Source organism: Peromyscus leucopus, chromosome 11 (genome assembly GCF_004664715.2).
Source record: "Peromyscus leucopus breed LL Stock chromosome 11, UCI_PerLeu_2.1, whole genome shotgun sequence".
Lineage (NCBI taxonomy): Eukaryota > Metazoa > Chordata > Mammalia > Rodentia > Cricetidae > Peromyscus > Peromyscus leucopus.
Window position 1 is genome coordinate 52,686,708 of NC_051072.1, and position 18,464 is coordinate 52,705,171.

The window sequence follows — 18,464 nt, forward strand, 5'->3', positions numbered from 1 at the left end:
TCATTTTCCCAAGTGGACTTTGGGGACCGGGAAAGAGAACTAGAGAAGAAGCACACTCCTCCCCGTGAGGGGTTCTTTCTTGTCTGTGCTCACTGTATGCTGTGAGTTACCCCTCCGTCTCTTTCCTACAGCTCTAATTCCAGAGCACAGAGACGGAGCAGAGACAGCGAGAGGAGGAACGGCAATATCCAGACAGTGGGTCAATTCTAGGTCTGCTAGAAGTCAATCTGTACTGTCGAATTTCGAATTTAAGTCAGTGTTTTAAAAACTGTAAACCAAAAGCAGCTTTATATTAAAACTCAAGACCTGGGCTGGAGAGGTGGCTCAGCAGTTAAGGGCACTGGTTACTCTTCCAGAGGTCCTGAGTTCAATTCCCAGCAACCACACAAGGGCTCACAACCATCTATGATAGGATATGGTGCCCTCTTTTGCAAAGCACTCATCCATAAAATATAAATAAATTAAAACAAGAAACCCTCATAGACCATTAGACCACCCCAAACCTTAGCTTCTAACCACCCCACAATGCCATTACCATTAGCTTCTAAGATTAAATGTGCAAATGAGAGACCACATGAATGCTGATGTTCTATAAATGAACAAATCAGGTGTGAAATTCAAGATGGGTCTCAGTGACCCTCCCCCTTGCCTGTTGCAGTATTTTTATATTTTTTTTCACATGTGTATGTATGTGTGGGGTTATGTGTGTTCAGATGTCTCTGGGCACCTGTATTGTAGGTGCACTTGTATGCACCTGTGGATACAAGTTCAAGGTTAACATTGGGAGTCTTCCTTGATCACTGTCTACCTTCGTCACTGAGGCAGGATCTCTGTTGAATATGGGGCTCATCAATGCTGGCTAATCTAGCTGACCACCTTGCTCCAAGGATGCCCCTATCTCAGACTTCTGAGTGTTGGAATTGAAAGCAGGCCGCCACACCCACCCAGCATTTATGTGGGTGCTGGAGAGGAGATGTGGACTCTGGTCCTTACTCGTGGCGAGTGCCTTGTCCCCTGAGCCAGCTCCCAACTGTTTGATGACGGTTACTATTAGATGCCTGGAAAGAAGGAAGACTATGTGGAAGGAAAAGGTAGTTTTCAAAAATCTGCAGTGGGCATGGATACTGAGTCAGTTTGTCTGCCTGTCCATGGAGATGGATACTGGAGTCAGTTTGTCTGCCTGTCCATGGAGATGGATACTGAGTCAGTTTGTCTGCCTGTCCATGGAGATGGATACTGGAGTCAGTTTGTCTGCCTGTCAATGGAGATGGATACTGGAGTCAGTTTGTCTGCCTGTCCATGGAGATGGATACTGAGTCAGTTTGTCTGCCTGTCCATGGAGATGGATACTGGAGTCAGTTTGTCTGCCTGTCAATGGAGATGGATACTGGAGTCAGTTTGTCTGCCTGTCCATGGAGATGGATACTGAGTCAGTTTGTCTGCCTGTCCATTTGCCTTCAGATGCTACAGAACTGAGGACAATACAAGTCTCTCATCTATTTGTTACCATCAGTTTACAAACAGATGCCAAAGAGCTCGAAAACGATGAATAGACTCAGGGTTGGATTGGTTGGAGGACTCTGCTATAGTCAATGTGTGTTTTCCCATCTAAGTATGGAATTCCTTTTTGTGGTCTTTTGTTTGTGTTGTTTCTATAAATGGAGTCTCGTGTGACTAGGCTAAGTAGTCAAGAATGGCCTTGAACTCCTGATTCTCCCTGCTGCCACCTACCACCAAGAGATGGGATGACAGGTATGTACCACCACACCCAGCTATGTCAGGGTGAGAGACATGGCTCAGTTGGAAAATGGTTTGCCTCACAAGCCTGATGACCTAAGCTCGGAAGCCCTAAAACACATATGAAAGTCTGACCCAGGGGTGCACATCTGTAACCTCGGTGAGAATGAGACAGGAAGCAGAGACAGGGGGATTCTTAGAAGCTATGGAAGGGGAGACTAATATTGCCTACATGGCCAAAATGTTCCAGACCAATGAGACCCTGGCTCAAACAAAAAGGTGTCGGGCACCTGAGACCTGGCACTAGGGTTGCCCTATGACCTTTACATACATGCTGTGTGCACACACCCCCATCTACACGTACACTCCCCACACACAAACATGCACACAAATAAACAGTTAAGTCATTATTAAACATAATAAGTTATGTAACAAAGGCGCAAGAAGGAGCTTAGGTTTCTCTGAAGTACACACACGAGAGTACTCGTCATAGTTCTCTAAGATGGCTTCCATCAGACGTTCTGATTCAAGGCTGATGGCATGCAGTTGACACCTGTTCCGTATCTGTGATAGTGTTAGGTCAGCTGCTCCCATAGATTTTGTTGTACGTTGTTGAGTCCAGTGTTGTTTCTGAAGTATTCACACACATGAGAAATGCCTCACACCAGATGCAAAATATTTGTCATTTTACATCCTCACCCCCACTCCCACCCCCCCACCCCTCCCCACTGTGAGAAAGTCAGTTCAAAGAAAGAGGGAGGAGGACACGGGAAATAAACAACTTGGGGAAAAGAAGGGTGAGGCCACATTAGCCGTTAAATACTCAGGACTGGGTTCGAAAAATGTGACATTGTGATCCAGAGCCAGTTTGAGAGTCATCTAAGACTTGAGGCCGGGATAATCATGCTGATCCCAGCAGCTGCTTTTAATGGGTTAGTAAGATGACTAATTTTATAACTAATGTCCACAACGAAAATGAGCTGGATGTGGATTCCTCTTGCTGTGAAGACTTGCATGTGTAGCTTTCTCTGCCGTGGGGTAAGGAGGTACCAGCCTTTCGCTGCCCTGTTCTGCTGGTGGTGTGTGAGAGGCTGTGCCCAGGGCTGTGTCTTTCTGCAGCCTCTACACAGCAGTGAGCTGGTGTAGTCAAAGCCTCTGCAGAGCCGTGGGGTACATAAATCTTTAGCGTCTCAGCCGACTCAGTCAGCCATTCAGCAGCTCAATTTTGTGCCAGTCTCCTGGTAATGAGATTTTTCTGTGGTGGTGGTGGTTTAATGTTAACACTCGGTGGCTTACGGTGGCATTTGCTGCACAATTGGGAGGTTTGATTCTAAACACTGGATTTGGGGGATGTTCTTCCAGGTCTCTTTCAAAGTCACTTCCTCCAAAATAGAGAAGTCGGGCATGAAAATCAAATAGGGCTGCCTCTTTCCTAGAGAAAAAGAGACACGCGGCCAGCCTTTTCCCTCCCTCGTCCAGGTTGTTTCATTGTCCTTTTGTTTCACGTCCTTTCTTTCTTTAAATATGGTCAGGAAGGGCCCAAACCTAATAAAAAGACCTACCGTGTATTATGTACGTGATTTTCGTTTCTTACCTGTGCTTATACCAAGAGTGTAATGACTGAAAGCATGCTTCTTCCCTTTGAGGAGACTGTGACTTATTGTTGCGGCTGCCATCATTTCACGTTTACTAACTTCCACGTGCTGTGGAAACAGCGACCAAACCCCCTGAGAATGCAGTGTTTCTGAACCACCTCCTCCCTCCCAGTTTCTAGAACAGGTGGTCCTGGAAGAAAAAGGCACTGAATGAGAACTTGGAAAAACAACTACAGACATCGTTCCTGTGCGAGCCACATGAAGTGGCGTCTGCCCCACCCCTCTATATTTAATCAATATCCTTAGCGTTGACTCCTGGGCCAGTGTAAGGAGCCTGGAAAAAAGGAGGGAGAGATGTGATTGGCTATAAACAGAAAACAGGATGATCAAGGGTAGAACCTGGACCGTTGTCGCCAAGCTGGCACACCTTCAGCTCCTTCGGCATCTCAGTGGGTGGGTTTTCCTTTTTCTTATTGTTTGCTTTTTGTAAAAGAGGAGACACAGAGGACTTCTTGCTCTTGCCCACAGAAGGGCAGCCGTTAGCTTGTAAGTTACCCTCTGGCAGCTCCTTCATAGGCCTTGTGCCTTCGTCCCTGAAGCCTCCCCCATCTGATCCACTTCAGTTCCTGCTAGCAGATGTAATCACTTGAGAACTGAGAGGGGCATCTGGCAGCACGCTGAGACCTGTTCACCCGCAATGTAATTCCTCACCCTAACTCCCCCCACTGCACTCCCATATCCCTGCCCCTCCCCGACTTCATGTCCTCTTCATTTTTAAGATACATTTGTTTTATTTTATGTGTATTCGTGTTCTGTCTGCGTGTGTGTTGTGTTCACTGTATGCATGTCTGGTTCCCTCGGAAGTCAGAGGAGGGTGTCAGATCCCCTGGGACTGGAAGGTTAGGTGGTTGGGAGCCATCATGTGGGTGCTGGGAATTGAACCTAGGTCCTCTGTAACACCAACAAGTGCTCTTAACCACTGAGCCATCTCTCTAGTCCCCTTTTATTTATTTATTTTTTAATAACCCATTGAGTCCAGTGTATTTTTTTTAGTTCTTTGTATATCCTATACACTGATCCTCTGTCAGGTTAATAACCGGCAAAGATTTTTTTTTCTCCAGAATTTAATTTCTTATTGAACTGGTCTGAGTAGCGCCAGAGATGTTCCCAGCCAATGTTTTTTGCTGCTGGTATTAGAGCCTGACACACAGCTATTCAGTATTTTACCATTGGACATTCAGATCTCTTGATCTTATTAGCAAGGATTTTTCTGTCCCAGTGACAGCCATCACTTATGTACCTGACTCTTGGCCTTCAAGTCTGTAATGTTTATTTATGTTATTTTCTGTGCATAAGTGTTTTGCCTGCATGGATGTCTATGAACTATGTGTATTCATTGCCCCAGGAAGCAAAAAAGGCAAAAGTAGGCAGATCGCCTGAACCTGGAGTTTCGGAGGTTCTGAGTCACCACATGGGAGCTGGGAAGCAAACAGCTTCTCTGGAAGAGCAACTGGTGCTCTTAACCACTGGATCATCTCTCCAGCCCCCAAAGCATTTTGTTTTAAAGATAGGATGTCACTAAGTAGCCCAGACTGGCCTCAAACTCATAATTCCCCTGCCTCACCATCCCAAGTGCTGGGATTACAGACATGAACCACCACGTGCAGCTTCTAACCATTTTTACTCCTGTTTCCTTATTGAGGCCTCCAGACAACAAGGTCATTATTACCACTTCCACGCTACAGATGAGAAAACAGCTTCAGAAGATGAGCATCTTGCTTAAAGGCATGAGGTACCAGAATTAGGACTATTAAAATAGTGTTCAGACTCACTGGCCAAGAAATATACAATAACCAAAAGTCAAGTTTAGCTCAGTGCATGGGAAGCTGAGGCAGGAGGATTGTGACTTTGAGGACAACTCGGACTACATATAGAATTCTTGGCCAGCATAAGCTATACAATAAGATCCCCATCTCAAAAAAAAAAAGGTTTTTAATACTGGCACTCAAGGGAGGGGGACTGTGTGTTGAAATCAAGCTTGAGCTACAAACTCAGATTATCTCAAGCAAACAAACAAACAAACAAAAAATAAGAACCAGAAGGAAAGAAAAGCATATGTTCTGAAGCTCTGCTGCTGTATGCATTTTCCTTAAGTGGCTCTACCTGAAGCACAGATGCACATCACTGGGCTGATACTCTCTGGGCTCTGAACAGGGTGGCGGGGGGATATGTGTAAGGTTAGAACACGTAGCAGTAAATAAATTCTTTTCACCAGGCAGTGTCTACATTTTGCTTTTAAGAAAGAGAGCCATGGTGAAGTCACCATGTCACTAAAGACCTTCATAACAGAACAAATAAAGTAGCTGTGAGTCGAGACCCTTCCACTGGGCTTACTTATTTCAGTAAGAGTTTAAGATAAGCGCTCATTCTAACAGTAATTAATATTTACCCCTCGATACATAGACCAATTGCAAAAAAAAAAAACCCTCCATCTCATGGTATAAAAAGATATACTTCCATATAACTTAATTTCAAAAAATTATCACAAATTATATAATGTATTTTATATATTGATTAATTGGGGAATCGTAATTATAATAATATATATATTGATATAACTTATAATTAGAAAGCCTGTGGTCATAAGATACAGTTCTACATCTCAAATTTAGATAAATGTGTCAGTTACAGAGAAATACAGAAGGTTGTGTGATAAAATTGTTAAAACATGAATTTTTTTAGCCTCCCAGCACTTGGGAGGCAGAGGCAGGTGGATCTCTGTGAGTTCAAGGCCAGCCTGGTCTACATAGTGATTTCCAGGACAGCCAGAGCTACATAGTGAAACTCTGTCTAAAAAAAATAATAAATAATAAATATAAAATTCCAGGTATATTAAAGTTTCTTTCAGCCAGGGATTAGCAAAACCGAAATGCTTTCCCTGAGATGTGATGCTGGCTTATTCTCTCATGTTTAGGCAATTTTCCCAGATAGGGAATCCTGAAGTATTCTCTGGACTGTGGTTAGAATCTTTCCAGTCACTTGCAAGCAAGACTGATAGTGCTGAGACCATCCTTTCATGTCACTTATTTCTCATGGTTTGGAATCCTCCCCCTCTACCCTAGCAGGTAGATGGGTATCCCCTTTACATCAACCCTAGTACCGGAAAAATTTTATAGTCCTCCTATCACATTCAAATTGAGTTCCAGATATATAGATAAATAGATAGATAGATAGATTATATATATATATATATATATATATATATTTAAATTTTTATCTGAAACCAGATAAGGGAGAGGAACACAGATGTGTTATGGTTGTTTTATGATATGGTGCTTGAAAAACTTTGTATCTGCATCCATTGCTCCTGACAACCTTTAGAATCTTAGAAGCAAGGTGGACCCCAGGCCTCAGAGCTGAAAGGCAGGATGTGGGGTCCCCAAGAGAAGGAATGTAAGAAAACAGCAACTGACTTAGCACACAGACTGGGAAAATGATGGAGAACCAAAGGTCGGGGGTCCACAGCAGCTTTCTCTACCTTCAATTGTTCACACTTAGGTCCACAAAGCCTGACCTACTTTGAAGGACCCCTCAGGCTTACACGGAAAAGCTATCAGGAGGAGCCTAGACTGGTTGGGGGGGGGGGGGGGGAGACGTGTCTTGTGAGTCCAGGGTGCCCTCCAGCGTCGGTTAGAGCTCATCACCACTATTCCTTAAAACGCCCTACATGGACGCAGATACCTTGTAGCCTTGTGGTTCTTGTCTTAGACTTAACTTTGTGAGGAGCTTTCTCTGTTTGTTACTTCTGAATATTCTGGCCATTGAGGGCTCCTGGATATTTTTTAAAACACATTTGGATTTGCTTCTGTGTAGACTTGAGCTCTTAGGGAGGGGAAAACAGCATCCAGAAAATTCACTTCCCAGCATGAATCCTTTGATTTGGTTAGTTCTTTTTTCTTTTTCTTTTTCTATTTTCCTGTGCCCCCATTTGGGACACGGTCTCACTACCTAACCCAAACTGCTCAGGAATTCACTGTGACACCCAAGCTGACCTCAGCCACCATGCCTAGCTTGCCCAGCATGAGTCCTACCCATTCCCAAAGGTTCCCAGATCTGCACCCCCTCCCCCCCAGTGTCAAAGTGTTTAGTTTATTAGACCTTCCTAGAAACAGCGAACATTGCTACCTCACTGTGGGACTTAACTGTGGGGCGTTTACCCACCACCCCCACAGTTCCCCAGAGTTTTCTTGAGTGTGAACAGCAGGAAATATTAGATAGAGGGATTTATTGCGGAGAATGTTGCGGAGATAAACAGATAGAAAATAAAGGATAGCCTCGAGAGGGCCTGGAACCTATTCCAACGGGCCCCGACTGTCTCTGCCCCAGGGTTTTTATAGAGATGCCAAGGGGTGGAACAAGAGACCTCCTCCCCCAGCACAGCCAAGTGCAGACCATCTCAGACACCTGCACTCAGGCCCGTGGTCCTGATCATCCTCTATTCAGACCTGCTGGGTAAAGCCACAAGGAACCCTAGAACGGGCTCCCATTAACTGCTCTGGAAAATTACATTTGAACTTTTACCTACTCCAGCCACAGAACGGCACCCAAAACCTTTCCTTTTCTTTCTTTTTTTTGGTTTTTTGAGATAGGGTTTCTCTGTGTAGCTTTGTGCCTTTTCTGGATCGCGCTCTGTAGACCAGGCTGGCCTCGAACTCACAGAGATCCACCTGCCTCTGCCTCCCGAGTGCTGGGATTAAAGGCGTGCGCCACCAACGCCCGGCATTTATTTATTTATTTATTTATTTATTCATTCATTCATTCCTTCCTTTCTTTCTTTTCTTTTCCAGTTTTATTCCATCTATGTCTCTATCAAAGCATGCATGCCTCCTATTTGTTTAATTAGGCGAGTTGTCAAAGTAGGCATTTGAAATACTCAGAAACCTGCGAAAGTTCTTATGTGCCCTAAACTTCAAGAGCCATAAGATTAAGCAAAGAAATTCCTTACTGTTCTTGTTTATTGGTTAATCTTGTCAAATAATACATGATCTTGTTAATTAATCTTCACACTCACAGCTGCTGCTGGAGTGAAATATTCTCTGTGGCTCATGTGCTCATCTGTGGTGTGTGTGCGTGTACAATGTGTGATATATTGTGCATTGGTACCTGGTGTGTGCATGCATTGTATGTCAAATATATTGTTTTCAGTGTACATGTGGTATGTGTGGCATGTGCATGTATTTGTGTGTTGAATATGGATAATACACATTTGGGGTGTGTGTTAGGTGTCAAGTATGGAGTATGTGAAGTGTACATTTAACATGAGTGTGGTATGAATGTTGGTATGCAAATGTGCCCTGTTTTTATAATGTGTGTACATATATGCAGAGTATATGGTGTATACTATGTGCAATGTATGTGATTATATATTGTATATGTATTATATGTATTTGTGTTGTTGTGTATAGTGTGCCCTGTATGGCAACCCTTGCAGATGAAGTTTATAGCATGAGGAGAAGGAATCAAAGGAACACGTAACAAGCCCAACGCCTGACATACAAACATGTTCTTATAGGAATGAGATACAGCGTCTCCTAAGAGTCTTTCCCCTTTTCCTCTGAAAGCAAAGCCTCCTCAAGACTTTATCTCTGCTAACTTGGCATGGAGTACCCCACCTGTGTAGTGGGTAGGCCTGGGATTGTTTACAGTGAGTTTTCTCAGCCTGCAACTTTTGATGTCTTGGGCTGACGTTTCTGCTGCGGGGATGATGGTAGATATATCATACATTGACTCTTATCGTAGCATCCCTGGCCCTACCCACTAGATGCCAAAAGTCACCCTTCTTCCCAAAGCAGTGGCTATCAAAAAATGTCTCCAGACATCGCCAGATGTCTCTTGGGGTATAGTCAGCAGATTGAGCAAATGTGGGATGCTTGGTTAAATTTGAATTTCAGATAAGTGACTTTCTTTAGTATAAGCATATCCCAACTATTACATGACTAATACTCATGCCTCCTTTCTTTACTTAAAAAAAAAATAGGGGCTGGAGAGCTGTCTCTGAAGCTAGAAGCACATACTGTTCTTGCTCTTGCAGGGGGACTGAGTTTGGTTTCAAGCACCCATGTCAGGAAGCTCCGGAGGATCTGATGCCTCTGTGGGTACTTGCACTCAGGTGCACAGACATACAGAAAAGGGAAGGGGAGGGAGCTTTCATATATTTTGTTTTTTTCAAGACAGGGTTTCTCTGTGTAACAGTCCTGGCTGTCCTGGACCTCACTCTGTCGATCAGGCTGGCCTTGAACTCACAGAGCTCTGTCTGCCTCTGCCTCCCGAGTGCTGGGATTAAAGGTGTGCGCCACCACCGCCCGGCCACTTTAGTTGTTTTTTTTTTTTTTTTTTTTTTTTTAAACAATGTCCTGAATTCTATCTGCCCATCCTTTAAGGGTTATTAGAATATGAAACAAAATGACATAAGGGTATTTAGCACATGCTGGGTGTACTATTAATACTCTAAGAGCCTAAGGCTGCTCCACCCATGTCTTCGCTCAGGTTTCTGGTCTTTTCCCAACACCATGATCCGCCTGGTGGCCTGGCCTGAAAAAGAAAGGGGCATACATGTACTGGGAATTAGCATTCCAGCCAACACTAGCTCCAGTCACCCCTGCCAGGGCATCAGTCTGTGCCGCTGGGGTGCTTTGTCACTGTAGGCTCCCTGAGTTATTAGATCATTCCTCATAACCAGCAGCCAGTGATTCTGAATAAAGAATGGCTGCATTAATCCCAGACTAAGTCACTCTGGGGTTGATTTTTTTCTGGCGCCATAGCCCTAGAAAACCATTCTTCAGCATGCACCAGGACCAATCCTTTCCACAGTCGGTCGCAGCCAGGAACGTATTTGAGGACCAAGATTAATGAATGGCTCACAGAGTCAACCTTTCCAGAGAGCAGAGGTGAAATTCTACTCTGGGTGGATGCCGACACACTGAGACAAAAAGAAGAAGGTGGAAAGTGTAGGAAGAGCGCTTGAACGTCTATTGCAAGGTCATAAATTGAAGATGGGCAAAATAAATCTGTCTCTGCCAGCCATTTAATTGATTTAGGCTACTAAAGTTTTACTTCAGACAATCTGAAAAAAGCATGTATTATAGATGTGTTGGGAGGCACGCCCCTGAGTGTTCAATATTGGCTTGCTAACTTGTGAATTCTTCTAAAAGGAAGACTAATATGTGTTTGAGGAAGTATTAACTATGTCCATGAGAAAATCAATTCATTAATCCATAGGAAAAGTCACTTTCCACATAGATTGCTCACAGAGATCGGACAAGCCTCCATAGCACTGCATAGACCCAGCTCGACAAAAGCTATCCAGCAGGGAGGAAAGTCTCAGGTCACTCACTTCTGGCTTTGACTTCTCTTATACATTTTTTTCATTTTATTTAAACATGTTTAATGTGTTGTAGACGAATTGCTGAAAGGTCTTATTAAATAAAAAACCCGGAGCCAGATAATTGAGGTGAAAACCTGAGAGATCAGAGGAATAGGAAAAGCCACAAGCCAACCTCACCTCATCAGCTCTGCAGCTTCCCAAGAGAGCTACTTCCTGTATCCCACGCCTATATGCCTTTCTGTTCAGCTATCTCGTTTGCTCTCTGTCCAGCTACATCACTTCCTCTTTCTGCCCAGCTCTGTCACTTCCTGTCTGTCTGTACAGACCTCCAGACTTCCATGATTAACTAGTGCTGGAATTTAAGGCATGTGCCACCACACTTGGCTCTCTGTTCCCAGTGTGGCCTTGAACTCACCAAGATCCAGACAGATCCCTGACTCCCAAATGATAGGATTAAAAGTACATGCTACCATTGCCAGACCTCTATGTTAACTATAGTAGCTGGCTTTTTCCTCTGATCCTCAGGTAAATTTCATCGGGTTGCACAAATAAAATATCACCACAATATGTATGTATATTTTCTCTTGCATGTATAACCTGTGCACCACATAATTGCAGTGCCTGAGGAGGCCAGAAGAGGGCGTCAGAGTGTCCGGGACTGGAGTTACAGATGATTGTTAGCCTCCATTTGGGGGCTGGGAATTGAACCCTCGTCCTGTGTAGCAGTACCTGGTGCTCCTGTTACCTCATTTCTCCAGCCCTCCTCCCCCACAGGTTGATCTCTTTATGTCCTAAAACCGAAGTCTGCTGTGTTGGGGATTTCTGAGGCCTCCCTGACCAGTAGCTCCAAGGAAATTGTCCCATGCCTCATATGAGATTTTATTTAATTTGGGTCAGGTGTGGTGCCACATGCCTTTCAGCCCAGTATGAGTGAGGCTGAAGTGGGTGGATCTTTGTGAGTTCAAGGCCAGACAGAGATACGTAATAAGACCCTGTCTCAAAAAAACAATAATAACTCATGTCTTCTGTGCATCCATCCACGCAGGGTACCTATGTTCAAACTCCTTTTTTCAATTTATTTATTGTATTTTTTAAATACCTTACAAAGTGCATTTCCATACAGGTTTTTCACACATCCTTAGCTTTGGTTAAATCACCCCTCACTTCTCCTCTCCTGTGTCCCCTACCCTCAACTCCCCAAGAATGAAAGGTCAGTGAAAACAGTTCTCTTTCATGCACAGACACAGGGTTGTCTCTGGTGCTTCCTCCTGCTTTCTCCTTAGGTGCACACTGTATTCTCAGTGTTAACATTGAGCACAGTCAGAATCCATCCCATTTCTTGAGAAAATGCCCATGTTTAATATGGCGCGGCTGTACTTCCTTTCCTCCCCTCCCAGCGCCTGAGTGAGCCCCTCAAATGTCAAAGGCTTACAGCTGCAGTTTGTTTTTCCTATTTAAGGGAGAAGTGACGTAGGTTATGTAAAGTTTACAAATTAAAGAAATAATGTCAGAAGAGAAAGTGCCCACGAGCAACCTCCTGCTTTGAGTAACTACCCAGAACAGCTGAGTACATTTCCAGCCCACGGCTTTTCTAGATCAGATGATAGGTTTTATGTGCATATAAAAATGAAATCATTGCTATTCACACTGTTGGGGGGAAGTTTCTCTCTTTCCACCTGGACATTTTCCATGTATCACAGAAAGATCTGCCTTGTTCTTGTCCAATACTCACATGATTTTTATCAGATGGCTGCATCATAGTTTATCTCCCTGTTTGCCTGCTAGCATCATTACTTACTTATCTATCCATCTTTATTTATATTTTGCTACAAATGAGAGATGGATATCTTTGCAGGACAGTCCAGCTGCAAGTGATTGACCCTTAGCATCCCGGATGGTACTGGCTGCCTTGACAACCCGAGTTGCTAGCCAGACACTCGTATTTCACGCTGATTATATAGTTTTTTCTATTTTAAGCCAGTGACATGTTAAGGGTATGAACTTTTATTTCTGTAGCAATAATATCAGAAACACACTTGACTGTTGTTACACACACACACACACACACACACACACACACACACACACATTTTTCTCACTGGGGAAAATGAACTTGGAGCCGCTTTAATAGAGAATTTTAGCTGGCCTGTGCCTTGAGAGAATACCAAAATGAAAATATGCAGATGATTTACTTCTTAGCTATTCAGACTCAACATCCTGTACATATTGAAGGTTTTCCTTAGTACATTGGATCTGAGTCTTGAGCCTGGAATCTCCCTTCTTGACAAAGACAGTTTTGTTGATAATATCGCATAACTAGTGACCAGAAAGCAGGTCAGCGAAGTGGGTACCAAGATACCAGGATTCCCAGGATAAAGCCTAGAAGAGAATGTAGGAGCCAGGGTCCCATGTGTGTGTGTGTCACATACTTTGCCTATATTCCTTGAACGACAAGCACCTGAGTAGGCAGTTACAGGGTCCCACATTGGCAGCTGGGTGAAGCTGGCAAGTGCCCGGATTATTATGCAAGATGCACCCCAATTTGATTAGTGCCACACTGATTAAAGCCAGGCTATAACAGCCTTCTGTGATGCCTTAATTGAGGTCCTCCCTTGCATAGAATTAACATTATCTGTAGATAAATCCCACAGTGTGACATTTTAATGAGTATTTTAGCAAAATCCAAAGGACAATTAGAAACATCAACTTCGCACTAATCATTTTTTAAGGCACACACAAAAATAAAGGGCACGGTGCCAACGGTAAGGATTCATTTGGAAGAATCAATTTTACTAAGTGCAGACATGTTTGAACACACAACTCCAGTGTCCTCTTCTCCCTCCTTCAAGGTCATTGTATAGGGTCTGCATAGAGCCAGAATTCAGATTTAAGCTTCCTTGAAAAGGCTCTCAGGAGAGCTGAGGACTCAAGGCTGAGTGGTGATGGTGCTCAGGGACCCAATCCATCCTTCTCTGTTCGTCTTTGATGCACAGAATGGTGCTCCAGTTTGCAAGGCATCCCCCTGGTCATCTCTCAAGTCCCCTGTGGTGCCTGTCTTCCTCTCAGGCCCCAGGGTATTTCTGTGAATCTCTGACTCTAGAAGGCATGTCGTGGGAGGAGGGGTGTCCATTTCCCTTGCCGGGACTCCTCCCACTGTTCCAGGACACGCCCCCTCTGCAAGTCAGTCTGTTATAAGATAATCGGTAAAGGGCAATCAGTCTTGGGTGACCTTGCCTACTTCATAAGCACAGGCTTTAACTCTCTCTACCTTTGACGTTAGAAGCTCCTAAATTTGCTTTGTCCATGAGGAAAGGAATTTGGCCAGCGCTCTCGAGAAAAGGTTCCTCATGAGAAGAGATGGCTCTCCATCCAGTCTGCACTCTAGACTTTCTTCCTAACCTCGTCCAGCATGAGTCATATGTCGTAGTCATGTTTCCTAACAAATCTGCCTCTTCCTCTGGACTCTACCTCCCTTGGAGCAAGAACTCAGGCTCATAACCTCTATACCACATGTGGTGACTGGCCCCCCATGCCATGTGTGGTGACTGGCACACATAGGCACCGTGTATAAGTACGTAAAGGAAATGAAGAGATGAGTAGATTTTAGGAAAAAAATAAATTAAAATTATGACAACACTTCATTAGGTATCTATCAGGAAAAATGAATGCACTTTTAACAGGCAAACCATGGTGGGAAGGCCATGCATCAACCAGAGCTGCAGCACTCTATGCATGGTAATGCAGACAATGGAGCTGCTGCAGAGAGCAAGTCGGTGTCTTCCTGTAAAATTAACCAGATATTTGGGGTAATGAGGTGACTCAGTCGATAAAGATGCTTGTCACTGAGCCTGAGGGCCTGAGCTCAATTCCCAGAGCCCACAAGGTAGAGGGAGAGTCCAAGTGAGTGCTCACGGACACACACACAATAAAGAAACAGACACGTAAGAAATCTAATAAAAAGCTACAAATAAATCCAAACAGAAACTTAACATATGGTTCAAGCGTCTAACCTTATATACTCAAAAACAAAACTTTAATGCACACAAAAAAAATGTTTATAGCAGCCTTATTAATAAATACCCTAAATTGGGAACAATCCAACAGTCTATAACCCACTAACATATGTGACAATTTGTATGAATCTCCAGTGAATCGTGCTAAGTATAAAAACCACATTCACAAAGTTACATACGAGCCAAGCATGGTGATGTGTGCCTGTAATCACAGCATGTGGGAGGCTGCGGTATGAATTCAAGGCCAGCCTGGGCTGCACAGCAAGACCCTGCCTCAAAAAACAGACAGCTACCCTGTAGTCTGCCTCCATCAGCACAGCATTCTGAAGGGACAAAACCATCAGGACAGAAGAGAGAGAGATCAGTGGTCACCAGGATCCAAGATGGAGGAAGAGCTGACTCCCAAAGGATAGGCCACATGAGGGAGTGTTTACGTGCTTGTCAAGTTCATAGACATATATAAGTACCTTTTGCTCTATCCACATTGACAAAATACATCAAAATTGTCTTGCTGTTTAGTGTGAATTTGGAGGGAAAAAAGAGAAACGGGGAGGAAGCATGGGAAGAAGGAATGAGAGAGACCCAGAAAGAAATAGAGAGGGAGCCTGAGTACTTATGGTCTTGGTAACCTGCAATGATTTTGCATGTACACACACACACACACACACACACACACACACACACACACACACACACACACACACTAAGAGAGCACCCCTGGCACTAGAGGAACTGGGGAGACATTGGTGAGTCAGAAAAGCAGGTTCCTATTTTCTTGGTAGGAAAAGGGCTAGATAATAAACCTGGACATGGATGCAGAGATGTGGCTGGTGGTAACAGCCAGTGCCCATCCAGACAATAAAGCAGCCTTTACAATAGAGAGTAAGTTTAGTGTTTTGGTTCCTCTGAGGAGCTGATCCTGACCTGAGCTCTAGAAGGGATGGAGGAGGCAGTCCATGCAGAACATCCAGGCAGAGCCTTCCAGAGAGGAAAAATATCAAATGCATGTAGGAGTCTCCAGTGAGAATGAGATTACTAAGGAGACAAAAAATAAAACAACTCACCTCACACATAGAAGCATCTTTCAAGTACGTGGTGGGATTCTGGAGACAAGTCCATGGGGCTGGACTAAGTGAGCAAGTGAAACATCTGAAGAAGGTGGGCGTGGCTAGGAGTAGGGATCAGTTCACCCAGGACACAGAGCCATGGTGGCATGGGCATTGCATGCCACATGTACATCAAGCTGTGGGAGACTTCCACGAAATACAGCAAAGTGCCCTGACTCATATTTTAAAATATAACTCATAACAGGTGTGGCAGCTGTTATGATTTAGATATGAAACTGTCTCCATAGGCTCATGCATCTGAATACTTGGTCCCGACCCGGGGGTGCTGCTGGGGAGATTACGCGACCTTTAAGAGATAGGGTTGTGTCTTGCTGATGCCAGGCCTCACGGGTTATAGTCTGGACTGGTTCCCACCTAAGTTCCCTATCTACTTCCAGACTGCAGCAACATTGGAACCAGTGGTCGTGTGGGGCCACAGCCCAAGATGTTCCCCCAGCCACACCTTCCCTACTTGAACGGACTACACTTGCTCCAACCACAAGCCCAAATAATCCCTTCTTCCCTGAAACTGATCTATCAGGTGTTTTCTCACAGCTATGAGACAAATGACTAAGACAATGACTCATGGGAGCTTAGTAGAGCAGACCTACGGTTTTCCAACTTAACGTAGTAGGCCAGGTGCCCCTTGCCACTATGACAAACATATTGGCCATGGACAACATCAATCTATTTTCTTTCATTTCTGGCAGTCAGACCTTTGAATATGCTAATGAGACCTCTGCAGCCTCCTTGTGGTAAGTCTGGGAGACAATTGTAGTCCTTGTGATCCCCAACACCTACTGGTCTCCAATAAGTGGTCCCTTCCTACATATTCAAAGCCAGCAATGCAGCACCTTCAAATCTCTCTTCCCCTCTGGTCTCTGCTTCCCCCATATCTTATCCTCTCTTGTCTCACTCTGCGTACTGGTTAATTGTTTTTTTTCAACTTGACACACATTAGAGTCATCCAAGAAGAGAAAGCCTCAACTAAGAAAATGCCTTCCTCAGATTGGAGTGCAGGGGAGACCGTAGGGCAATTCCTTTATTAATGATTGATTATGGGCAGTGCCACTCCTGGGCAGGTCGTCCTGGCTTGTATAAGAAGGCAGGCTAAGCAAGCCACGGAGAGCAAGCCAGTCAGCAGTGTTCCTCCATGGCCTCTGCTTCATTCAGTTCCTGCCTCTAGGTTCCTGCCCTGACTTTCCTTCCTGATGGACTGTAAGCTCTAAGATGAAGCAATCCCTTTCTTTCCCAAGTTGCTGTTGGTCATGACGTTTATCACAGTATAGAAAGCAGACGTGAACACTGTCTCCCTGCCTGTCTGTGTGCTTACATTTACATTTGGCCCCACTCTGTGATACTGGACAACCTCTTTCTCCCAGAATCCTTGACTTAATAACACTCATGACTCCCTTTGCTGGTAACACCTGCATTCTTGGGATCTAGGGGTCGGTGTGAGAACCTCTGATGGGGGTGGAATCGCATTTCTGGCTATCACAGAAGCGCTCTGCTCCACCCATTGTAGTGACATGGTTAAATCACTTTGGCCTATTTCCCATTGAAAGAGGCACCTTGTGAACTCTCATTTTGAACTGTGACACCAGGGCCCTCCATCTCTTCTCTTTGTTCTTCCTCCCTCTATTCTGTGGAAAGTGTTATGCCTGAAATTTAACTCGGTCACTGAAGAGGTTTTTCCCAGTGTTGAGAATAATAAGGTTTCGCGTTCTTTAAAGAGAGTCTTTATATGAAGCTCTGAGATCACATGAAATGTGCACATTATGGCCCCTTTGTTCTACCACGGAGTTCTTCTGCATTTTGGATATGTGAGACTTTTGAATCCAGGCTATAGGAGACATGGAAAGTAATCATGCTTCCTGAAAGCTAATCACATAATTAACCTAGCAACTCACATATTCTCCCCCTATTACAATCTTGGAACAAAACTAATGCAAGATTAATATTGCATGCCACTGGTGTTGACGCCACTTGTCAACAGCAGAGTGACGAGTTGTCATGGGCATAAGTCTGGGTGCTGGTGTGCAACTGCATCTTGAATCCTGGCAGTGAGGATTTTGTGACTTCAGCTTGTAGCTTTTGGGATTATGTCACTTCCGGTGTCTCCCAGGATTCCCACAAAAGACAACCATGCATCTCTCTTGGGAGGGAGACATAGACTACCTCACCTTTGTACCTCACCTTATGTTCCTCAAGCTTGACTGAATACTAATGTTCCCCTTCACACAGTTCGTCTGCCTCTCTGTAAATCCCTCCCTGGCTTCAACTAGATGTGATGCGCCTCATTCCTTCTTATTTGGACCCCTGTTTGAGTTCTGCTTTCGGTATATATTCATGCAAATACCAGTTCCTGAAGGGATTTCTATTTATCCTATCTATCCCATTGTGACTATTCTTGTCACATTAATAAAACTCCCATTTTTAGAAATGTCTGCTTAGAAGTTGGGATTCACCTTGCTATTCCCTATGATGTTTATGAGCAGAGATCCAAGTCCTTGTTTCTGTTAAGGGCACCATAAAGCCAGCCTTCCCCCCGAAATGGCCTTTAAAGGTGTTGTAATGAAAGGACTGTTTCCAGAGCTGTAGGGACTGTAAAGAGAAATTAGTAGGACAT

The 18,464-nt window shown here is 44.3% G+C and overlaps 1 protein-coding gene across 2 annotated transcripts in view; it reads left to right on the forward strand.

The window, feature by feature from the left end:
• The window catches only part of Sv2c (synaptic vesicle glycoprotein 2C), a 179,509-nt gene that overhangs the window by 126,049 nt on the left and 34,996 nt on the right, over nucleotides 1–18,464 (forward strand). The gene's annotated exons all lie outside the window — the stretch shown is intronic.